The sequence below is a fragment of the Thalassophryne amazonica genome, chromosome 7 (genome assembly GCF_902500255.1).
Source record: "Thalassophryne amazonica chromosome 7, fThaAma1.1, whole genome shotgun sequence".
NCBI classification, from domain to species: domain Eukaryota; kingdom Metazoa; phylum Chordata; class Actinopteri; order Batrachoidiformes; family Batrachoididae; genus Thalassophryne; species Thalassophryne amazonica.
The window spans coordinates 94,694,418-94,720,435 of NC_047109.1; the positions used below are offsets into that span (position 1 = coordinate 94,694,418).

Here is a 26,018-nt window from a genome sequence, read left to right on the forward strand (position 1 = left end):
TATTAACACTTATTCAGACAATCAATCACCTCTGATGTGTGCTGACAGCATGTGTCCCTCACCCGTCCTCCTTCACAGGCACGATGTGTGAAACCCAGGCGCGGTCCTCAGCGTCTCACAAACGAACGCCACAAGGTCGAGTTCCCGGCAATTCTGCTTGAATCATTCAAGGCTTAAATGCAGAACGCCATCTCATTATCTGCTTCAGCTGAAAGTCTTTAAGTCTGCACGTGAGCATCATCCACAGGTGCAGCGAGTCATTAGGCCTGCACATGAACATCCTCCACAAGTGCAGCCAATAATGTTGATGAGGGTGAAGGATTCTTCTGCCAGCACCTTCTCCACAGACAAAAACCAGTTTGCATACCACCTGGAGAGCAAAGAAAAGAAAACACAAAAACATCCAGCCAAACCCCCCAACACACAACATCTAGTCCAATATTAATGTCAATGACCCATCGGATGCTGGATGGACAGGGTGATCCACTTAATAAAAGATATTCCAGTCTGCAGGTCGAGTTGGATCATGAACTTGCCGTAACATACAATGAGACATGTGACCGATCCAGATCCCATTCCACATCTTACCAGTAACCCACAGCAACGTCAATGAGTTTGTAAGTGAGTGAGCACATTAGTTATTGGTTTGATTAAAATGTTTTGTTTGGAGTGATTTTAGTCTGGAACCGCTGAAAAGTAAGACAGCTACTTGTAATGTGTGTGCAGTCATCAAGTCGAGGGGTGGAAGTATGGAGGTTTCACTTGAATGAGTATCAGAACCCTCATTTATCAAACTGTGTGTGGAAAAGCTTCTCAATTCTGAAACTTCGTATGCATGCAAGTAAAAAAGCAAGTCCCTTCGGCTTCTCCTTTGTTTTCACTTCGGGTCGCCACCAGTGTTGCAAAAGTAACTTTTAAAAGGTACTTTTGTAGTTGCTTTATACAGTTGCTTCATTAGCAGCTTTATGCAGTTACTTTATTAGTTAGTTTTTAGTTGCTTTATACAGTTACTTCAGACAGTTGCTTCATTAGCAGCTTTAGGCAGTTACTTCATTAGTTACTTTTTTAGTTGCTTTATACAGTTACTTTATTGGTTACTTTTTTAGTTGCTTTATACAGTTACTTCAGACAGTTACTTCATTAGCAGCTTTATGCAGTTACTTTATTAGTTACTTTTTAGTTGCTTTATACAGTACTTCAGACAGTTGCTTCATTAGCAGCTTTATGCAGTTACTTTATTAGTTACTTTTTAGTTGCTTTATACAGTTACTTCAGACAGTTGCTTCATTAGCAGCTTTAGGCAGTTACTTCATTAGTTACTTTTTTAGTTGTTTTATACAGTTACTTCAGACAGTTGCTTCATTAGCAACTTTAGGCAGTTACTTTATTGGTTACTTTTTTAGTTGCTTTATACAGTTACTTCAGACAGCTGCTTCATTAGCAGCTTTATGCAGTTACTTCATTAGTTACTTTTTTAGTTGTTTTATACAGTTACTTCAGACAGTTGCTTCATTAGCAGCTTTATGCAGTTACTTTTTAAGTTACTTTTTAGTTGCTTTATACAGTTACTTCAGACAGTTGCTTCATTAGCAGCTTTATGCAGTTACTTTATTAGTTACTTTTTAGTTGCTTTATACAGTTACTTCAGACAGTTGCTTCATTAGCAGCTTTAGGCAGTTACTTCATTAGTTACTTTTTTAGTTGCTTTATACAGTTACTTCAGACAGTTGCTTCATTAGCAGCTTTAGGCAGTTACTTCATTAGTTACTTTTTTAGTTGCTTTATACATTTACTTTATTGGTAACTTTTTTAGTTGCTTTATACATTTACTTTATTGGTTACTTTTTTAGTTGCTTTATACAGTTACTTCAGACAGTTACTTCATTAGCAGCTTTAGGCAGTTACTTTATTAGTTACTTTTTAGTTGCTTTATACAGTTACTTCAGACAGTTGCTTCATTAGCAGCTTTAGGCAGTTACTTCATTAGTTACTTTTTTAGTTGTTTTATACAGTTACTTCAGACAGTTGCTTCATTAGCAACTTTAGGCAGTTACTTTATTGGTTACTTTTTTAGTTGCTTTATACAGTTACTTCAGACAGCTGCTTCATTAGCAGCTTTATGCAGTTACTTCATTAGTTACTTTTTTAGTTGTTTTATACAGTTACTTCAGACAGTTGCTTCATTAGCAGCTTTATGCAGTTACTTTTTTAGTTACTTTTTAGTTGCTTTATACAGTTACTTCAGACAGTTGCTTCATTAGCAGCTTTATGCAGTTACTTTATTAGTTACTTTTTAGTTGCTTTATACAGTTACTTCAGACAGTTGCTTCATTAGCAGCTTTAGGCAGTTACTTCATTAGTTACTTTTTTAGTTGTTTTATACAGTTAATTCAGACAGTTGCTTCATTAGCAGCTTTATGCAGTTACTTTTTTAGTTACTTTTTAGTTGCTTTATACAGTTACTTCAGACAGTTGCTTCATTAGCAGCTTTATGCAGTTACATCATTAGTTACTTTTTTAGTTACTTTTTTAGTTGTATATTGTTACTTCAGACAGTTGCTTCATTAACAGCTTTAGGCAGTTACTTTATTGGTTACTTTTTTAGTTGCTTTATACAGTTACTTCAGACAGTTGCTTCATTAGCAGCTTTATGCAGTTACTTCATTAGTTACTTTTTAGTTGCTTTATACAGTTACTTCAGACAGTTGCTTCATTAGCAGCTTTATGCAGTTACTTCATTAGTTACTTTTTAGTTGCTTTATACAGTTACTTCAGACAGTTACTTCATTAGCAGCTTTAGGCAGTTACTTCATTAGTTACTTTTTAGTTGCTTTATACAATTACTTCAGACAGTTGCTTCATTAGCAGCTTAATGCAGTTACTTTATTAGTTACTTTTTAGTTGCTTTATACAGTTACTTCAGACAGTTGCTTCATTAGCAGCTTTAGGCAGTTACTTTATTGGTTACTTTTTTAGTTGCTTTATACAGTTACTTTATTGGTTACTTTTTTAGTTGCTTTATACAGTTACTTCAGACAGTTACTTCATTAGCAGCTTTAGGCAGTTACTTCATTAGTTACTTTTTAGTTGCTTTATACAGTTACTTCAGACAGTTGCTTCATTAGCAGCTTTAGGCAGTTACTTCATTAGTTACTTTTTTAGTTGCTTTAGGCAGTTACTTCATTAGTTACTTTTTAGTTGCTTTATACAGTTACTTCAGACAGTTGCTTCATTAGCAGCTTTATGCATTTACTTCATTAGTTACTTTTTTAGTTACTTTATGCAGTTACTTCAGACAGTTGATTTATACAGTTACTTTATTGGTTACTTTTTTAGTTGCTTTATACAGTTACTTCAGACAGTTGCTTCATTAGCAGCTTTATGCATTTACTTCATTAGTTACTTTTTTAGTTACTTTTTTAGTTGCTTTATACAGTTACTTCAGACAGTTGCTTCATTAGCAGCTTTATGCATTTACTTCATTAGTTACTTTTTTAGTTACTTTATGCAGTTACTTCAGACAGTTGATTTATGCAGTTACTTTATTGGTTACTTTTTTAGTTGCTTTATACAGTTAATTCAGACAGTTGCTTCATTAGCAGCTTTATGCAGTTACTTTTTTAGTTACTTTTTAGTTGCTTTATACAGTTACTTCAGACAGTTGCTTCATTAGCAGCTTTATGCAGTTACTTTATTAGTTACTTTTTAGTTGCTTTATACAGTTACTTCAGACAGTTGCTTCATTAGCAGCTTTATGCATTTACTTCATTAGTTACTTTTTTAGTTACTTTATGCAGTTACTTCAGACAGTTGATTTATGCAGTTACTTTATTGGTTACTTTTTTAGTTGCTTTATACAGTTACTTCAGACAGTTGCTTCATTAGCAGCTTTATGCATTTACTTCATTTGTTACTTTTTTAGTTACTTTTTTAGTTGCTTTATACAGTTACTTCAGACAGTTGCTTCATTAGCAGCTTTATGAATTTACTTCATTAGTTACTTTTTTAGTTACTTTATGCAGTTACTTCAGACAGTTGATTTATGCAGTTACTTTATTGGTTACTTTTTTAGTTGCTTTATACAGTTACTTCAGACAGTTGCTTCATTAGCAGCTTTATGCAGTTACTTCATTAGTTACTTTTTAGTTGCTTTATACAGTTACTTCAGACAGTTGCTTCATTAGCAGCTTTATGCAGTTACTTCATTAGTTACTTTTTAGTTGCTTTATACAGTTACTTCAGACAGTTACTTCATTAGCAGCTTTAGGCAGTTACTTCATTAGTTACTTTTTAGTTGCTTTATACAATTACTTCAGACAGTTGCTTCATTAGCAGCTTTATGCAGTTACTTTATTAGTTACTTTTTAGTTGCTTTATACAGTTACTTCAGACAGTTGCATCATTAGCAGCTTTATGCAGTTACTTTATTAGTTACTTTTTTAGTTGCTTTATACAGTTACTTCAGACAGTTGCTTCATTAGCAGCTTTATGCAGTTACTTTTTTAGTTGCTTTATACAGTTACGTCATTAGCAGCTTTATGCAGTTACTTTGTTAGTTACTTTTTTAGTTTCTTTATACAGTTACTTCAGACAGGTGCTTCATTAGCATATTTATGCATTTACTTCATTAATTACTTTTTTAGTTACTTTTTTAGTTGCTTTATACAGTTACTTCAGACAGGTGCTTCATTAGCATATTTATGCATTTACTTCATTAGTTACTTTTTTAGTTGCTTTATACAGTTACTTCAGACAGGTACTTCATTAGCAGCTTTATGCATTTACTTCATTAGTTACTTTTTTTAGTTGCTTTATACAGTTACTTCAGACAGGTGCTTCATTAGCAGCTTTATGCATTTACTTCATTAGTTACTTTTTTAGTTACTTTTTTAGTTACTTTATGCAGTTACTTCAGACAGTTGATTTATGCAGTTACTTTATTAGTTACTTTTTAGTTGCTTTATACAGTTACTTCAAAGAGTTGCTTCATTAGCAGCTTTATGCAGTTACTTTATTAGTTACTTTTTAGTTGCTTTATACAGTTACTTCAGACAGTTGCTTCATTAGCAGCTTTATGCAGTTACTTTATTAGTTACTTTTTTTAGTTGCTTTATACAGTTACTTCAGACAGTTGATTTATGCAGTTACTTCATTAGTTACTTTTTTAGTTGCTTTATAGTTACTTCAAAGAGTTGCTTCATTAGCAGCTTTATGCAGTTACTTTATTAGTTACTTTTTAGTTGCTTTATACAGTTACTTCAGACAGTTGCTTCATTAGCAGCTTTATGCAGTTACTTTATTAGTTACTTTTTTAGTTACTTTTTTAGTTGCTTTATACAGTTACTTCAGACAGTTGCTTCATTAGCAGCTTTATGCAGTTACTTTTTTAGTTGCTTTATACACTTACGTCATTAGCAGCTTTATGCAGTTACTTTTTTAGTTACTTTTTTAGTTGCTTTATACAGTTACTTCAGACAGGTGCTTCATTAGCATATTTATGCATTTACTTCATTAGTTACTTTTTTAGTTACTTTTTTAGTTGCTTTATACAGTTACTTCAGACAGGTGCTTCATTAGCATATTTATGCATTTACTTCATTAGTTACTTTTTTTAGTTACTTTTTTAGTTGCTTTATACAGTTACTTCAGACAGGTGCTTCATTAGCATATTTATGCATTTACTTCATTAGTTTTTTAGTTACTTTTTTAGTTGCTTTATACAGTTACTTCAGACAGGTGCTTCATTAGCATATTTATGCATTTACTTCATTAGTTTTTTAGTTACTTTTTTAGTTGCTTTATACAGTTACTTCAGACAGGTGCTTCATTAGCATATTTATGCATTTACTTCATTAGTTACTTTTTTAGTTGCTTTATAAAGTTACTTCAGACAGTTGCTTCATTAGCAGCTTTATGCAGTTACTTTATTAGTTACTTTTTAGTTGCTTTATACACTTACTTTATTAGTTACTTTTTAGTTGCTTTATACAGTTACTTCAGACAGTTGCTTCATTAGCAGCTTTATGCAGTTACTTTATTAGTTACTTTTTAGTTGCTTTATACAGTTACTTCAGACAGTTGCTTCATTAGCAGCTTTATGCAGTTACTTTATTAGTTACTTTTTAGTTGCTTTATACAGTTACTTCAGACAGTTGCTTCATTAGCAGCTTTATGCAGTTACTTTATTAGTTACTTTTTTAGTTACTTTTTTAGTTGCTTTATACAGTTACTTCAGACAGTTGCTTCATTAGCAGCTTTATGCAGTTACTTTTTTAGTTGCTTTATACAGTTACGTCATTAGCAGCTTTATGCAGTTACTTTTTTAGTTACTTTTTTAGTTGCTTTATACAGTTACTTCAGACAGGTGCTTCATTAGCATATTTATGCATTTACTTCATTAGTTACTTTTTTAGTTACTTTTTTAGTTGCTTTATACAGTTACTTCAGACAGGTGCTTCATTAGCATATTTATGCATTTACTTCATTAGTTACTTTTTTAGCTGCTTTATAAAGTTACTTCAGACAGTTGCTTCATTAGCAGCTTTATCAGTTACTTTATTAGAAGCTTCTGACAACTTGTCACTACTAAGTACTGTAATAAGGTAACTAGTAATCTAACTTGGTTACTCTTAAGATTGTTATTTTAAAGACTGAGTACTCAAAAAAGTAACTATTAGTTACTTTGCTGTTTAGTTACTTTGCCGATTACTCAAAGTTAGATTATAAGTTACTTTATTAGTTACATTCAGCAGCTGCCAACACGTTTCCTGATGCTGCTAACTGTATAAAGTATCTGTAAAATATGACTGTATAAAGTAACTTTTCAAAGTTACTTTGGCAACACTGGTTGCCACAGCAAATCCGAGGTGGATCTGCATGTTGAATTGGCACAAGTTTTATGTCTGCACTGAAACCATATCGGATCAAAACGGGCAAAATACACTTCTGCGGAGGACAAAGTACATACTGGACTACAAAACCTTACACATAATCTACTGTTCATTATTTTTACCATATCTGTCTTACTGTGGGGAAATATGGGGAAACAACTACAAAAGCACCTGCAGCCACTATGCATACTAAAGAAAAGAGCAATAAGGAAAATAAAGAAAGTGGAATACAGAGAACATACCAACCCACTATTTGTAAAATCAGATGCCTTGACGTTTATGGATTTGGTCAAATCTAAAGCATCACAAATCATGTACAAAGCCAGAAACAATTTACTGCCGAAAAATATGCTAAATCTATTGATGGAAAGAGAAAGTGGCTATAATTTGAGAGGAAAATTGAACTTTAAAATGAACAGAAGCTGACCTAGTGAGAGAAGGATGTGCATATCAGTCTGTGGGGTGAATTTGTGGAACAGTTTGGAGCTGGAGCTCAAACAGAGCACCAATATAAAACATTTTAAAAGAATGTAAAAACAATCTATCTTAAATGGTTACATTGTTCACTAAAATATTCAAAATGGTAAAAGAAACTGATGTGTACCAGTACCGGTGATTAATTGTGATTGTTTTCGTATTACTGTTTGTAGTGTGACAGAAACATTTTATTTTTAAAATTGACACTGTGTAAATAGGTTAGGGCATTTAAAAGCTAGATAGCTTCAGCCTTGACCTTTTTCACTCAGCTACATGTTTTTTTCAGTATATTCTGTATTTTCATTTTTTTATTTTGATTTTATCTATTCATTCATTTATTTTCTGTTACTGCATGAGTTTGCTGATTGAAATAAAATAAATAAATAAATAAATCTAATCAAACCACAACAAATAAATTCAAACAGCTGCAGGCCAGTTGTACGCATATCAGTAAGTATCAGTATCATCAGGAATGCACAAGGATGTCAAAATTAGAAATGCATATTAAAAAGTCGTCAAAATACAGTTACTGAACAATCAAAACTAATAGCCGTATTCGAAGATCCATGGGGCACTGTAGTAGGTCGCTTGTGCTCATATGCAGCCTTTATGATACCCTGAGACCCGGGTAGTTTTTGGCTACCCAGAGCTCAGAAGTCCATGTTGTTGTTATGTGACATTTCTGCCACTGAAACTACAGATTACGCTTATATTTGATAAATATGTTGAAAGAATTAGATTGTAGACATGCCTGGATGTAAAAGTGTTGGGCATCTGACTGCAAATGGGACACAAGGAAACAAAACGATCAACAAGAAAACAGGCCTCCCGAAGCATGGATGGCTTCAAGGCATAACATTTCACTCATTTCCACACAAAACTCAAGCTAAATTAAGATATCAATGGGTGAAGATGTGTAGGGCCAACAAAAAAGAGCCAACTTACGTACAAATGACTCACCATTGTGGATAACAGTTCTACGTCATTGCCATTCCCGTTCATGATCATCATCATCTCTCGCCGGCGGGTCAATCTTATCTACTCTCTCTGCCAAATCTAACAGCTCCTGCTTTCCACCCATGGTCAAATCATCCTGTCTTTTAAATATTCTCTGATGCTTTCATAATCGTCCGTTTCTTGCGTTACTTTGACTACCTAAACATAGATTCCTTCGTGGTTTATTGTGCACAGCCAGGCTTGTTGTTAGGTTTGTGGTGCATGCGCACAAGCGACCTACCGCAGCGCCCCCTAGTATCTTCGAATGTGGCTATTTAAAACATTACTTTTGAAAACTGGGAAAAAGGGGGAAACTATTAACAATGTTATATTTTTTTTTGCCCAATAAATAAATGAATAGAGTGCGTTGGAATGAATCAATTTGTATTCTTCAGCTTTTCTTAGATATGGTACATGAAGCTGGGTGCTCTGAGGGAGAAAGATTGGGACCACACTTGACTTCAGATCCAAAGACGGCCTTGGCTGAAGATGATTGTATCATTTAGCCTAAATAATAGCATGTTACTGCCAATGTTATTTTAAGAGTGGAACCTTTTATGGAGTGCTCTGTGTTGACATCACTGAATTTACAGGTTGTCAGTAATTTGTAGGGAAAGCAATTTTAGATTATAACACATGACACTGCAAGTAAAATTGATGGACTTGGCAATAAAATGAAGACGTATTGCAACAGCCAGCTGGGCTCTTTATTCCAAAAGACAGTCACTTCCTGCACACACAAATGCATACAGGCTAATTCTAAAAATTAGACTAATGACTGGCAATGCCATGAATGCATACTATGCACATCCTTCATATATTTTATTATGCAGTTTTATGTTTTTAAAATACTTTTAAAATACTTTTTAATATCTCACATTATCTACATTTGTTTGTTCCTGCATTTTGACATTTTTTACTATTGCATTGCTTTTTCCATATATCTGAAGATTACATTTTATGTGTCTGTGTAGATGTATGCATGAAGTTATAAACCAGATTGATTCACAATCCCAGAGCTAAACCCTGTAAGATTATAGCTATGGATCGTTTCGTACGGTTGTATTGGTGCTCTTAAGTGTTCCACGTACTGTACATTTGCTCCCCTCCAAATTGTAATATATTCTGAAATATCTTTCCCCTGTGAGCGGCTGATATGACAATTTAATACTCAAGTACTACTTATGTACAATCTGTACACGTTTTGCCCAGTGGAGTTGCACTCTGCTGTCTTGCAGTACTGAATCTTTTAGGACCCAGTGAAAAATGAACTGCGGTGTTTCAGATCAAAGTGTTCTTTCTTTATGTAAAAAAACAAACAAAAAAAAAAAACAAACATTTCAGGCTTCTTTTAAATATTAACCGAGTGCACATTTGGAACCCTCACTTTGATGCAGTTCACTTTTTGTCATGTGACTGCAGGTTTAATATGTAAGATTAAAAATAACTGTTGTTTATATTACATGGAAAGTAATTTTCTTTGATACAGCACTGTTTGATTTATTCAAGTGGAGATTTATTGGAGCTGTATCACCTCAAATAAGCTTAGGCCAACTTCCCAAAACATATGCAAATAAAGGGGATAAGCAGAGTGACAATATTCACCATGCATAGCCGACACCCAAATTAGATAGCGAGGCAGAGGATTACAAGTAAAAAGCATGAGAAGAACCAAATCTAATCTGAAGGGCTTCAAATGACACAACTGACATGGACAAAGACAAAGTTGCAGCCGTAATTGCTAATATAAAAACTGCAACCACTTTGTCACATCCGCGTAAATTTGGTGTCAAATTGGCGTGTCTGGTAAACAAATTGCCAACTTTTCTATCACCATGCAATCAAAGGAGAACTATTGGATTCATCCCCTGAAAGCCTGACTCATCACTGTGCTCTCTGAAAGGCGTTTCTATTTAGTGCACCGACTCCGGTGTCGTTATTTGTATTGTTAAAAATTTGGAATTTTATTTATTTATTATCTATTTTTTAATCTCATTTTGTTGTTATAGTCCATTGTTTTTTCATTTTGCTTATCATGCAGCACAAAGAAACACTTTCATATTACTATATCCACGTGATGGAACGCCCATGGTGTTCTGCTTGTAAATATATCACAAAAGTGAGTGGGTGGATGTACTCGGATTGCATTCAGCAGAATGCATTTGATGGAATGCCAATCATGTACCAGCTAACTAAATGGGTAGAGGTGGAGCATTAACTCTACCATCCTTGGCCTGGGCGGGATGAATGAAGCCTGAACATGCCCCCAATTTACCATCCATGACCGAACGTACAGCTAATGGGCTAACCTCTTGGTTCAGGTGTTTTATTAAAGCATATTTTTGGGGACCAAGGGGTGGGGTGGCCTGCTTGGGTGTGGGTATTAAAAATTCTGAGCAGATTAAATGGACCTGATCTCATCAAACTGCCCATAGCTCCTGAAGGGGCTAACCTCATTCTTCTTCTTCTTCTTTTTCTTTCGGCTGTTCCCGTTAGGGGTCGCCACAGCAGATCAATCTTTTCCATCTCACCCTGTCCTCTGTATCTTCCTCTGTCACACCAACCACCTGCATGTCCTCCCTCAGCACATCCATAAACCTCCCCTTTGGCCTCCCTCTTCTCCTCCTGCCTGGTGGCTCCATCTTCAGCATCCTTCTCCCTATATACCCTAGGTCCCTCCTCTGCACATGTCCAAACCATCTCAATCTCGCATCTCTGACTTTGTCTCCAAACCGCCCCACCTGAGCTGTCCCTCTGATATGTTCATTCCTAATCTCTGCCACCTCCAGCTCTGCCTCCTGTCTTTTTGTTAGTCCCACCGTCTCTAAACCGTACAACAGAGCTGGTCTCAGTACTGTCTTGTAAACTTTCCCCTTCACTCTTGCTGATATTCTTCAGTCACAAATCACTCCTGCCACCTTTCTCCACCCACTCCACCCTGCCTGCACTCTCTTCTTCACCTCTCTACCACACTCTCCATTACTTTGAACAGTTGACCCCAAATATTTAAACTCATCTACTTTCACCACTTTTACTCCTTGTAACTGCACTATTCCACTGGGCTCCCTCCCATTCACACACATGTACTCAGTCTTGCTTCTACTGACTTTCATTCCCCTTCTCTCCAAAGCATATCTCCACCTCTCCAGACGAGACTCAACTTGCTCTCTACTCTCACTACAGATCACAATGTCATCTGCAAACATCATAGTCCATGGGGACTCCTGTCTGATCTCATCTGTCAGCCTGTCCATCACCACTGCGAACAAGAAAGGACTCAGAGCTGATGCTTGGTGTAATCCCACCTCCACCTTGAATGAGTCTGTCATTGCTACTGCACATCTCACCGCTGTCACACTATTCTTATACATGTCCTGCACTACACTAACATACTTCTTTGCCACTCCAGACTTCCTCATACAATACCACAGCTCTTCGCTTGGCACCCTATCATAAGCTTTTTCTAAGTCCACAAACACACAATGTAACTCTTTCTGGTTTTCTCTGTACTTCTCCAACAGTATTCTCAGAGCAAACATTGCATCTGTAGTGCTCTTTCACAGCATTAAACCATATTGCTGCTCACAGATCTTCACCTGTTTTCTAAACCTAGCTTCTACTACTTTTTCTCATAACTTCATGCTGTGGCTGATCAACTTTATGCCTCTGTAGTTACTGCAGCTCTGCACATCACCCTTGTTCTTGAAAATAGGAACCAACACACTTCGTCTCCACTCCTCAGGCACCCTTTCGCTTTCCAAGATTTTATTAAACAATCTGGTTAGAAACTCCACTGCCATCTCTCCGAGGCATTTCCATTCCACTGGAATGTCATCTGGACCAACTGCTTTTCCACTCTTCATCCTCTTCATAGCAGCCCTCATGTCTTCCTTACTAATCAGTGGATTTTTATTTTATTTTTTAGCACTGTTGTCGTACCTGTACTGCTCCACAGCCTGTCCAGTGGATTTTTATTTTATTTTAGCACCGCTGTCGTGTGTTACCTGTGCTGCTCCACAGCCTGTCCAGTGGATTTTTATTTTATTTTTTACCACTGTTGTCGTGTGTTACCTGTGCTGCTCCACAGCCTGTCCAGTGGATTTTATTTTATTTTAGCACCGTTGTCGTGCGTTACCTGTGCTGCTCCACAGCCTGTCCAGTGGATTTCTATTTTATTTTTTAGCACTGTTGTCGTGCGTTACCTGTGCTGCTCCACAGCCTGTCCAGTGGATTTTTATTTTATTTTAGCACCGTTGTCGTGCGTTACCTGTGCTGCTCCACAGCCTGTCCAGTGGATTTTTATTTTATTTTTTACCACTGTTGTCGTGCGTTACCTGTGCTGCTCCACAGCCTGTCCAGTGGATTTTTATTTTATTTTTACCACTGTTGTCGTGCGTTACCTGTGCTGCTCCACAGCCTGTCCAGTGGATTTTTATTTTATTTTTTACCACTGTTGTCGTGCGTTACCTGTGCTGCTCCGCAGCCTGTCTAGTGGATTTTTATTTTATTTTTTACCACTGTTGTCGTGCGTTACCTGTGCTGCTCCGCAGTCTGTCTAGTGGATTTTAATTTTATTTTTTACCACCGTTGTCGTGCGTTACCTGTGCTGCTCCACAGCCTGTCTAGTTGATTTTTATTTTATTTTTTTTCCACTGTTGTCGTGCGTTACCTGTGCTGCTCCGCGGCCTGTCTAGTGGATTTTTATTTTGTTTTTTGCCACCGTTGTCGTGCGTTGCCTGTGCTGCTCCGCGGCCTGTCTAGTGGATTTTTATTTTATTTTTTGCCGCCGTTGTCGTGCGTTACCTGTGCTGCTCCACGGCCTGTCTAGTGGATTTTTATTTTATTTTTTACCACTGTTGTCGTGCGTTACCTGTGCTGCTCCGCAGCCTGTCTAGTGGATTTTTATTTTATTTTCTACCACTGTTGTCGTGCGTTACCTGTGCTGCTCCACAGCCTGTCTAGTGGATTTTTATTTTATTTTTGCACCGTTGTCGTGCGTTCGCTGTTGCCGTGCGTTACTTGTGCTGCTTCGTGGCCTGTCTGGTGCCTTAACTAAAGCACTCCTTCTGCTGAATCACCTCTGAATTATTTGCACATTGTTCGCTTTGCGTGTTTTTGGGAATCCACTAGGTTGCGTAGCTACTGGCTTTTGGCCGGTTTAGCATGGCGGCTTCTCCTGTCTCTCCCGCACTTTTCTGCTCTGGTTGTGAAATGTTTAGTTGTTCCTCGGCCTCCTTTAGCAGTAACGGTACTTGTAATAAGTGCAGCTTATTTGTAGCTTTGGAGGCCAGGCTGGGCGAATTGGAGACTCGGCTCCGCACCGTGGAAAATTCTACAGCTAACCAGGCCCCTGTAGTCGGTGCGGACCAAGGTGGCTTAGCCACCGTTAGTTCCCCCCTGGCGGATCCCGGGCAGTCGGGAAAGCAGGCTGACTGGGTGACTGTGAGGAGGAAGCGTAGCCCTAAACAGAAGCCCCGTGTACACCGTCAACCCGTGCACATCTCTAACCGTTTTTCCCCACTCGACGATACACTCGCCGAGGATCAAACTCTGGTTATTGGCGACTCTGTTTTGAGAAATGTGAAGTTAGCGACACCAGCAACCATTGTCAATTGTCTTCCGGGGGCCAGAGCAGGCGACATTGAAGGAAATTTGAAATTGCTGGCTAAGGCTAAGCGTAAATTTGGTAAGATTGTAATTCACGTCGGCAGTAATGACACTCGGTTACGCCAATCGGAGGTCACTAAAATTAACATTAAATCGGTGTGTAACTTTGCAAAAACAATGTCGGACTCTGTTGTTTTCTCTGGGCCCCTCCCCAATCAGACCGGGAGTGACATGTTTAGCCGCATGTTCTCCTTGAATTGCTGGCTGTCTGAGTGGTGTCCAAAAAATGAGGTGGGCTTCATTGATAATTGGCAAAGTTTCTGGGGAAAACCTGGTCTTGTTAGGAGAGACGGCATCCATCCCACTTTAGAGGGAGCAGCTCTCATTTCTAGAAATCTGGCCAATTTTCTTGGATCCTCCAAACTGTGACTGTCTAGCGTTGGGACCAGGAGGCAGAGCTGTGGTCTTATACACCTCTCTGCAGCTTCTCTCCCCCTGCCATCCCCTCATTACCCCATCCCCGTAGAGACGGTGCCTGCTTCCAGACCACCAATAACCAGCAAAAATCTATTTAAGCAAAAAAATTCAAAAAGAAAAAATAATATAGCACCTTCAACTGCACCACAGACTAAAACAGTTAAATGTGGTCTATTAAACATTAGGTCTCTCTCTTCTAAGTCCCTGTTGGTAAATGATATAATAATTGATCAACGTATTGATTTATTCTGCCTAACAGAAACCTGGTTACAGCAGGATGAATATGTTAGTTTAAATGAGTCAACACCCCCGAGTCACACTAACTGTCAGAATGCTCATAGTACGGGCCGGGGCGGAGGATTAGCAGCAATCTTCCATTCCAGCTTATTAATTAATCAAAAACCTAGACAGAGCTTTAATTCATTTGAAAGCTTGTCTCTTAGTCTTTTCCATCCAAATTGGAAGTCCCAAAAACCAGTTTTATTTGTTATTATCTATCGTCCACCTGGTCGTTACTGTGAGTTTCTCTGTGAATTTTCAGACCTTCTGTCTGACTTAGTGCTTAGCTCAGATAAGATACTTATAGTGGGCGATTTTAACATCCACACAGATGCTGAGAATGACAGCCTCAACACTGCATTTAATCTATTATTAGACTCTATTGGCTTTGCTCAAAAAGTAAATGAGTCCACCCACCACTTTAATCATATCTTAGATCTTGTTTTGACTTATGGTATGGAAATAGAAGACTTAACAGTATTCCCTGAAAACTCCCTTCTGTCTGATCATTTTTTAATAACATTTACATTTACCCTGATGGACTACCCAGCAGTGGGGAATAAGTTTCATTACACTAGAAGTCTTTCAGAAAGCGCTGTAACTAGGTTTAAGGATATGATTCCTTCTTTATGTTCTCTATTGTCATATACCAACACAGAGCAGAGTAGCTACCTAAACTCTGTAAGGGAGTTAGAGTATCTCGTCAATAGTTTTACATCCTCATTGAAGACAACTTTGGATGCTGTAGCTCCTCTGAAAAAGAGAGCTTTAAATCAGAAGTGCCTGACTCCGTGGTATAACTCACAAACTCGTAGCTTAAAGCAGATAACCCGTAAGTTGGAGAGGAAATGGCGTCTCACTAATTTAGAAGATCTTCACTTAGCCTGGAAAAAGAGTTTGTTGCTCTATAAAAAAGCCCTCCGTAAAGCTAGGACATCTTTCTACTCATCACTAATTGAAGAAAATAAGAACAACCCCAGGTTTCTTTTCAGCACTGTAGCCAGGCTGACAAAGAGTCAGAGCTCTATTGAGCTGAGTATTCCATTAACTTTAACTAGTAATGACTTCATGACTTTCTTTGCTAACAAAATTTTGACTATTAGAGAAAAAATTATTCATAACCATCCCAAAGATGTATCGTTATCTTTGGCTGCTTTCAGTGATGCCGGTATTTGGTTAGACTCTTTCTCTCCGATTGTTCTGTCTGAGTTATTTTCATTAGTTACTTCATCCAAACCATCAACATGTTTATTAGACCCCATTCCTGCCAGGCTGCTCAAGGAAGTCCTACCATTATTTAATGCTTCAATCTTAAATATGATCAACTTATCTTTGTTAGTTGGCTATGTACCACAGGCTTTTAAGGTAGCAGTAATTAAACCATTACTTAAAAAGCCATCACTTGACCCATCTATTTTAGCTAATTATAGGCCAATCTCCAACCTTCCTTTTCTCTCAAAGATTCTTGAGAGGGTAGTTGTAAAACAGCTAACTGATCACCTGCAGAGGAATGGTCTATTTGAAGAGGTTCAGTCAGGTTTTAGAATTCATCATAGTACAGAAACAGCATTAGTGAAGGTTACAAATGATCTTCTTATGGCTTCGGACAGTGGACTTATCTCTGTGCTTGTTCTGTTGGACCTCAGTGCTGCTTTTGATACTGTTGACCATAAAATTTTATTACAGAGATTAGAGCATGTCATAGGTATTAAAGGCACTGTGCTGCGGTGGTTTGAATCATATTTGTCTAATAGATTACAGTTTGTTCATGTAAATGGGGAATCTTCTTCACAGACTAAAGTTAATTATGGAGTTCCACAAGGTTCTGTGCTAGGACCAATTTTATTCACTTTAAACATGCTTCCCTTAGGCAGTATTATTAGACGGTATTGCTTAAATTTTCATTGTTACGCAGATGATACCCAGCTTTATCTATCCATGAAGCCAGAGGACACACACCAATTAGCTAAACTGCAGGATTGTCTTACAGATATAAAGACATGGATGACCTCTAATTTCCTGCTTTTGAACTCAGATAAAACTGAAGTTATTGTACTTGGCCCCACAAATCTTAGAAGCATGGTGTCTAACCAGATCTTCACTCTGGATGGCATTTCCCTGACCTCTAGTAATACTGTGAGAAATCTTGGAGTCATTTTTGATCAGGATATGTCATTCAAAGCGCATATTAAACAAATATGTAGGACTGCCTTTTTGCATTTACGCAATATCTCTAAAATCAGAAAGGTCTTGTCTCAGAGTGATGCTGAAAAACTGATTCATGCATTTATTTCCTCTAGGCTGGACTATTGTAATTCTTTATTATCAGGTTGTCCTAAAAGTTCCCTAAAAAGCCTTCAGTTGATTCAAAATGCTGCAGCTAGAGTACTGACGGGGACTGGCAGGAGAGAGCATATCTCACCCTGTGTTGGCCTCTCTTCATTGGCTTCCTGTTAATTCTAGAATAGAATTTAAAATTCTTCTTCTTACTTATAAGGTTTTGAATAATCAGGTCCCATCTTATCTTAGGGACCTCGTAGTACCATATCACCCTAATAGAGCGCTTCGCTCTCAGACTGCAGGCTTACTTGTAGTTCCTAGGGTTTGTAAGAGTAGAATGGGAGGCAGAGCCTTCAGCTTTCAGGCTCCTCTCCTGTGGAACCAGCTCCCAATTCAGATCAGGGAGACAGATACCCTCTCTACTTTTAAGATTAGGCTTAAAACTTTCCTTTTCGCTAAGGCTTATAGTTAGGGCTGGATCGGGTGACCCTGGACTATCCCTTGGTTATGCTGCTTTAGACGTAGACTGTGGGGGGGGTTCCCATGATGCACTGTTTCTTTCTCTTTTTGCTCTGTATGCATCACTCCGCATTTAATCATTAGTGATCGATCTCTGCCCCCCTCCACAGCATGTCTTTTTCCTGGTTCTTTACCTCAGCCCCAACCAGTCTCAGCAGAAGACTGCCCCTCCCTGAGCCTGGTTCTGCTGGAGGTTTCTTCCTGTTAAGAGGGAGTTTTTCCTTCCCACTGTTGCCAAGTGCTTGCTCACAGGGGGTCGTTTTGACCGTTGGGGTTTTTCATAATTATTGTATGGCCTTGCCTTACAATATAAAGCGCCTTGGGGCAACTGTTTGTTGTGATTTGGCGCTATATAAAAAAAAAGTTGATTGATTGATTGATAATCTTTTGTACTTTCTGACTTACTCTCACCACATCATCCAGCCTTTTCTCTCGCTCATTTTCTTCATTCATCAGCTCCTCAAAATATTCCCTCCACCTTCTCAGCACACACTCCTTACTTGTCAGCACATTACCATGTGCATCTTTTACCACCCTAACCTGCTGCACATCCTTTCTAGCTCTCTCCCTTTGCCTGGCCAATCGGTACAAGTCCTTTTCTCCTTCCTTACTGTTCAGCTTCTTGTACAGCTCGCAATATTCCTTTTCGTTTGCTTTTGCCACTTCTCTTTTCACTTTACACCGCATCTCCTTGTACTCCTGTCTACTTTCCTCATCTCTCCGACTATCCCAAAACTTTTTTGCCATCCTCTTTCTCCTTACGCTTTTCTGGATCTCTTCATTCCACCACCAAGTTTGCTTGTCTTCCTTTCACTGTCCAGATGTCACACCCAGTACTGTCCTAGCTGTCTCCCTCACCACATCTGCAGTACTTTTCCAGTTGTCCAAAATTGCTTCCCCTCCATCCAGTGCTTCTCTCACCTGCTCGCTAAATTTCACACAACAGTCTTCCTCCTTCAGCTTCCACCATCTGATCCTTTGTTGAGCTCTCTCTCTTCTTCTTCTTTACCCCTAAAGTCATCCTACAAACAACCATCCTATGCTGTCTAACGACACTCTCTCCTGCCAGCACCTTACAGTCTCTGATTTCTTTTAGCTTGCATCTTCTATAAAGAATGTAATCCACCTGTGTGCACCTTCCTCCGCTCTTATATGTTACCCTGTGCTCCTCCCTTTTCTTAAAGTAGGTATATGTATGTATGTATGTACGACGTAACATGTGAATTTCTCTTCTGTGAGATCAATAAAGTTTATATTTACCACAGCCATTTCCACCCTATTTGCAAAATCAACTACCATCTGTCCTTCCCCATTCCTATCCTTGATATCATATCTGCCCATTACTTCCTCATCACCTCTGTTCCCTTCACCAACATGCCCATTGAAGTCCGTTCCAGTCACCACTCTTTCATGCTTGGGCACACTCTCCACCACCTCATCTAACACATGCCAGAAATCTTCTTTCTCCAGCATCTCACAACCTACCTGTGGGGCATATGCACTGATGATATTCATGATATTCATCATCACCCCTTCAGTTTCTAACTTCACACCCATCACTCTGTCAGACACTCGCTTAAGAGCTGAAATCTGTAACTTTCAAATGGGTGGTGATATATAATGTTTCAGTAGGACACTGAAGTTTTTTTCGGGGAAGATGTATTGTCCAGACGGACAAAAAATATTATGGAATGCTTTACTGTGACTTGATTTGGTCCAATACGATGCTGTCCAAGATCCCAACTCTATATTTCATCATAGAAGTAGAGAGATGGAATGCCAACTCAAGGTCTCATTCCATTGAGTTCTGTTTGTGATCTTGCTACCCCGAGATTTCAGCCACTTAGCCGCAAGAGTTGGGGTAATTTACTTCAGGTCGTCTGCCAGCAATAACGCCAGATGTGCTTGTAAAGGACATTTTGTGGGTGTTTTCTTGTGTTTTCTGCCGTAGCTGCAGCAAGTTATCTCCTCGAAGTATGTTAAAAGTGTAGCTTGAATGAAGTTCTTGTCAATTTTAAATCATATTCAGGGCAAAACTTGCTAATATTATTGATAAGAGCATACAGACTGTCAGCAACTGTAAAGGAAAATCATGGTCAATAATCATTAATTATTCATAAAACGTTTATAAAAATAGAATAAAAGCAGACATCACTCATCATTTAAAAAGCATCAAAGTAAAACTCATAAATATAACCATATAAAACTCATAAACAGCACAGTAAAAGACATCAAACACCATAATAAAATTGTCAATCACAATAAAAATCAAACACCATAAAAATAATCATAGTATTTCTTTAAAGTAATAACACTTGGAGCATTGACCACATGATGAGGGAGGCTGTTCCACAAAGTTACAACTCTATTTGAAAAAAATATTTTCTTGAGTCATATCTGCATCTTTGCACCTCAAAAATGCAAGAGTGACCTCTCAAATTTAGTCAGCCCCTGATTGTGCACGTTGTCCTACTTAGAAAAATGAGAGAGGTCTGTAATTTTCATCATAGGTACACATCAACTATGAGAGACAAAATGAGAAAAAAAAATCTAGGAAATCACATTGTAGGGTTTTTACAGAATTTATTTGTAAATTATGGTGGAAAATAAGTATTTGGTCAATAACAAAAGTTTAACTCAATACTTTGTAACATATCCTTTGTTGGCAATGACACAGGTCAAACGTTTCCTGTAAGTCTTAACCAGGTTTGAACACACTGTAGCTGGTATTCCTCCATGCAGATCTCCTCTAGAGCAGTGATGTTTTGGGGCTGTCGCTGGGCAACATGGACTTTCAACTCCCTCAACAAATTTTCAAAACAAATTTAGTGTCTTTCGACAGCTCTTTGGTCTTGGCCATGGTTGAGTTTGGAGTCTGACTGTTTGAGGCTGTGGACAGGTGTCTTTTATACAGATAACAAGTTCCAACAGGTGCTATTAATACAGGTAACAGGTGGAGGACAGAAGAGCTTCTTAAAGAAGAAGTTACAGGTCTGTAAGAGCCAGAAATCTTGCTTGTTTGTGGGTGACCAAATACTTATTTTCCACCATAATTTACAATTAAATTCTTTGACTCTTCTTTGATTTCCTGGATTTTTTTCCTCATTTTGTCTCTCACAGTTGAAGTGTACCTATGATGAAAATTACAGACCTCTCTCATCTTTCTAAGTTGGAGAACTTGCACAATCAGGGGCTGACTAAATACTTTTCTGCTCCACTGTATATATATATGTATATATATATATATGTATATATGTATGTATGTGTGTGTGATATCAGAAGGTTGCTGGCCTCACTGCAGCAATTTCTATTTTTTCCCCCAGGATTTCAAAGAAACATTTGCTGACATCAATTTTAAAGATCCTGTTTTTCCAGAAGAACCACCCTCTTTTGCTGAACAACAAAACTCATTGTTAAGAACAAATCACATTTTATTTTCAGTCATAAATTATTTCAGTATCACTGAGGTATCACACAGTCAATACGATGAAATATGCATCATTTATTTCAGTTCACACAAATCAACAAAAATATGAGAGGCATCATGAAGGACCTGACACCTGCCTTCAGTTTCTATCAAGCTGCCAAAACTGTGGAAAAATCACCAGCAAGCCCAGTGGTTTTGTATATATTTGATCTGAATAGTTCCCGACGTGTGGGAAACGTGGGTTATATTTTGATCTTTCAACCTAACTGGTTCTTTGCAAACCTTCACAGCAGTAACAGTGCAGCATCAAGCACTTTCATTTTGAGAGCAGCGTGACTTTGTAAGTGATAATCGCGGTAGCTCCAAAATGTATGGCTTGGTAAAATATTCAGATTAAATGATCAAAATATATGTTTATCTTTAACTTTATTTTGTGATGTTTGATATTGTCGATTCCCAGCAGAATATTATCAGTTATCAAGTTGTTCACCAATGAATATGAATTTATACACCCCGAAGAAAACCATACACTCTGAGGCCGAAGGCTGAAGGGTGTATGGTTTTCTGAATGATACAAGACCATTGATAATCTCCCTCACTCTGGGGCTCCACGCAAGATCTCATCCCGTGGGGTCAAAATGTTTTCTGAATGATAACGATTTTATCATATACCTATAAATGATAAATGCACGCAGAAAACAATGCGCATGCTCTCCCTTTGCTCACTGTCTCCGGGGTTGTACGGATGCGGGACCCGCAAAGAATCTAAGTCATGGCCACAGAGCTCTGCGGCTACGGTTATTGAGACCATGCAGTGGGCGCTGCGCATCAACACAGCGAGCGTAGTCTCTGGACCTGGTGCTGGAGTTGGATGCAGCTCGGCACAGCAGACGGGGGGGGGGGGGGGGCGACATGAGTGGCCCTCTGCGGCGTTTACCGAGCCACAGACTCAGTAAGCGCATCGGAGGCAGTGAGAGCAATCGCGGTGATGCTGACCGGTGCCGCAACCGGCCCGCCTGATAAGGACGCAGAACACAATGCGCTGTTAAAAAAAAAAAAAAAAGCAGCATGCAAAATTGCACTAAAAAAATCTGCAAAACTGCGAGGCGAAAGGGAGTTACATTCTAAAAATAACCTGCGATAGGTGAAATCTGCAAAGTAGTCAGCGTTATTTTTTACAATTATTATAGATGTTTAAGGCTGTAAAACCCCTCACTACACACTTTATACATTTTTCTCAAACATGCATTAACATTTTCTCACTTTTCTCTCCTGTGTAAACACTCAAAGTTCAAACCTTAGTAGAAAAAAAACATTTTCCTATAAATAATTATGATGGCATTTAGAACTAACGAATGTAATTGTAACGATCATACTACAAGATTGGACACGTAAGAAATTATTAATAGTGACTCACCAGTATTTCACAGTTCCTCTGACCGCGCCTTTTCATCATGGCGCCGCTCCGCTGTCCAGATTGGCTGATTACTCGGGTGGTATGAAAAATATTACCCGTCCGCCAAAAGGGTGTATTGCTATTTATTCTTTAGTGTTTTATCCAATCATATTGGCGTATCATTTATAGGTATATGATAATAGAGTTTATAATACCTGTGAACGAAGCGCTGGCTGCAGAGCAAAAGACCGGAAGTGAAGAACCCCAAGTCCTCTCGCGCATGTGCGGCACAACCTCAGCCCCCAAAATCAGAAGTTGCCATTCCATCTCTCTACTTCTATGACAAGAACGAGCAGCCGCAGCTCGTAGCGGGGTTCTGGTAGCAGATCACTGAGGGAAGACCAGTGCAAACCAGTTACGTTGCTCACAAGCAGGATGTGAAAGTGAAGAAAAAAAACAGAAAAATTATTTTTGTTTTGCTTTTTATTATGTGTTGGGGTCACATAATTTATTTTCGATTAAGTGAGTGTTAAACCAACTTTAATAGATAAAGCGGGCATGTGGATATAGTATTTAAAACAACATCAAATAGCACAAATCAGATTTGAGGGACAAAATGGTGCAGCCAAGGCTTTAGGTTCCATGAAGCCAGTTTTGGGTCTTGGCCTGTCATACTGGCAGGGATCTAGCAGGGTCCCCAACAGTATACACACACACACACACACACACACACACACACACACACACACACACACACACACACACACACACACACACACACACACACACACACACACACACACACTGCGGTATTGTATCACTTCCTGTTCCGGAGCACAGCGGTGTTTTGCTGTATCTGTTAGCTGTTTAATCTGCGCAGTTAGATTGATCTAGTTACCTAGATAAAGATTTGTTTCACAGTGTAATCTTCACGTTCCTTAACTAAAGCACTCCCTCTGCTGAATCACCTCTAAATTATTTACACATTATTCACGTTGTGTGTTTTTAGGAATCCGCTAGCTTAGCGCAGCTACTAGCTCTTAGCCGATTTAGCATGGCGGCTTCTCCTGTCTCTCCCGCACTTTTCTGCTCTGGGTGTGAAATGTTTAGTTATTCCTCGGCCTCCTTTAGCAGTAATGGTACTTGTAATAAGTCTAGCTTATTCGTAGCTTTGGAGGCCAGGCTGGGCGAATTGGAGACTCGGCTCCGCACCGTGGAAAATTCTACAGCTAGCCAGGCCCCTGTAGTCGGTGCGGACCAAGGTAGCTTAGCCGCCGTTAGTTTCCCTCTGGCAGATCCCGAGCAGCCGGGAAAGCAGGCCGACTGGGTGACTGTGAGGAGGAAGCGTAGCCCTAAACAGAAGCCCCGTGTACACGGCCAACCCGTTCACATTTCTAACCGTTTTTCCCCACTCAGCGACACACCCGCCGAGGATCAAACTCTGGTTATTGGCGACTCTGTTTTGAGAAATGTGAAGTTAGCGACACCAGCAACCATAGTCAATTGTCTTCCGGGGGCCAGAGCAGGCAACATTGAAGGAAATTTGAAACTGCTGGCTAAGGCTAAGCGTAAATTTGGTAAGATTGTAATTCAAGTCGGCAGTAATGACACCCGGTTACGCCAATCGGTGGTCACTAAAATTAACATTGAATCGGTGTGTAACTTTGCAAAAACAATGTCGGACTCTGTAGTTTTCTCTGGGCCCCTCCCCAATCGGACCGGGAGTGACATGTTTAGCCGCATGTTCTCCTTGAATTGCTGGCTGTCTGAGTGGTGTCCAAAAAATGAGGTGGGCTTCATAGATAATTGGCAAAGCTTCTGGGGAAAACCTGGTCTTGTTAGGAGAGACGGCATCCATCCCACTTTGGATGGAGCAGCTCTCATTTCTAGAAATCTGGCCAATTTTCTTAAATCCTCCAAACCGTGACTATCCAGGGTTGGGACCAGGAAGCAGAGTTGTAGTCTTACACACCTCTCTGCAGCTTCTGTCCCCCTGCCATCCCCTCATTACCCCATCCCCGTAGAGATGGTGCCTGCTCCCAGACCCCCAATAACCAGCAAAAATCTATTTAAGCATAAAAATTCAAAAAGAAAAAATAATATAGCACCTTCAACTGCACCACAGACTAAAACACTTAAATGTGGTCTATTAAACATTAGGTCTCTCTCTTCTAAGTCCCTGTTAGTAAATGATATAATAATTGATCAACATATTGATTTATTCTGCCTTACAGAAACCTGGTTACAGCAAGATGAATATGTTAGTTTAAATGAGTCAACACCCCCGAGTCACACTAACTGCCACAACACTCGTAGCATGGGCCGAGGCGGAGGATTAGCAGCAATCTTCCATTCCAGCTTATTAATTAATCAAAAACCCAGACAGAGCTTTAATTCATTTGAAAGCTTGACTCTTAGTCTTGTCCATCCAAATTGGAAGTCCCAAAAACCAGTTTTATTTGTTGTTATCTATCGTCCTCCTGGTCGTTACTGTGAGTTTCTCTGTGAATTTTCAGAACTCTTGTCTGACTTAGTGCTTAGCTCAGATAAGATAATTATAGTGGGCGATTTTAACATCCACACAGATGCTGAGAATGACAGCCTCAACACTGCATTTAATCTATTATTAGACTCAATTGGCTTTGCTCAAAATGTAAATGAGTCCACCCACCACTTTAATCATATCTTAGATCTTGTTCTGACTTATGGTATGGAAATTGAAGACTTAACAGTATTCCCTGAAAACTCCCTTCTGTCTGATCATTTCTTAATAACATTTACATTTACTCTGATGGACTACCCAGCAGTGGGGAATAAGTTTCATTACACTAGAAGTCTTTCAGAAAGCGCTGTAACTAGGTTTAAGGATGTGATTCCTTCTTTATGTTCTCTAATGCCATATACCAACACAGTGCAGAATAGCTACCTAAACTCTGTAAGTGAGATAGAGTATCTCGTCAATAGTTTTACATCCTCATTGAAGACAACTTTGGATGCTGTAGCTCCTCTGAAAAAGAGAGCTTTAAATCAGAAGTGCCTGACTCCGTGGTATAACTCACAAACTCGCAGCTTAAAGCAGATAACCCGTAAGTTGGAGAGGAAATGGCGTCTCACTAATTTAGAAGATCTTCACTTAGCCTGGAAAAAGAGTCTGTTACTCTATAAAAAAGCCCTCCGTAAAGCTAGGACACCTTACTACTCATCACTAATTGAAGAAAATAAGAACAACCCCAGGTTTCTTTTCAGCACTGTAGCCAGGCTGACAAAGAGTCAGAACTCTATTGAGCCGAGTATTCCTTTAACTTTAACTAGTAATGACTTCATGACTTTCTTTGCTAATAAAATTTTAACTATTAGAGAAAGAATTACTCATAACCATCCCAAAGACGTATCGTTATCTTTGGCTGCTTTCAGTGATGCCGGTATTTGGTTAGACTCTTTCTCTCAGATTGTTCTGTCTGAGTTATTTTCATTAGTTACTTCATCCAAACCATCAACATGTCTATTAGACCCCATTCCTACCAGGCTGCTTAAGGAAGCCCTACCATTATTTAATGCTTCGATCTTAAATATGATCAATCTATCTTTATTAGTTGGCTATGTACCACAGGCTTTTAAGGTGGCAGTAATTAAACCATTACTTAAAAAGCCATCACTTGACCCAGCTATC

The 26,018-nt window shown here is 38.7% G+C and overlaps 1 protein-coding gene and 1 long non-coding RNA gene across 3 annotated transcripts in view; both read left to right on the forward strand.

The window, feature by feature from the left end:
* The window catches only part of ptprub (protein tyrosine phosphatase receptor type Ub), a 700,336-nt gene that overhangs the window by 148,263 nt on the left and 526,055 nt on the right, over positions 1–26,018 (forward strand). The gene's annotated exons all lie outside the window — the stretch shown is intronic.
* On the forward strand, positions 8,550–24,612 carry LOC117514601. The gene is made up of 3 exons (XR_004561908.1): positions 8,550–8,630; positions 11,547–11,554; positions 24,601–24,612. It is a non-coding gene; the product is annotated as an uncharacterized LOC117514601 (long non-coding RNA).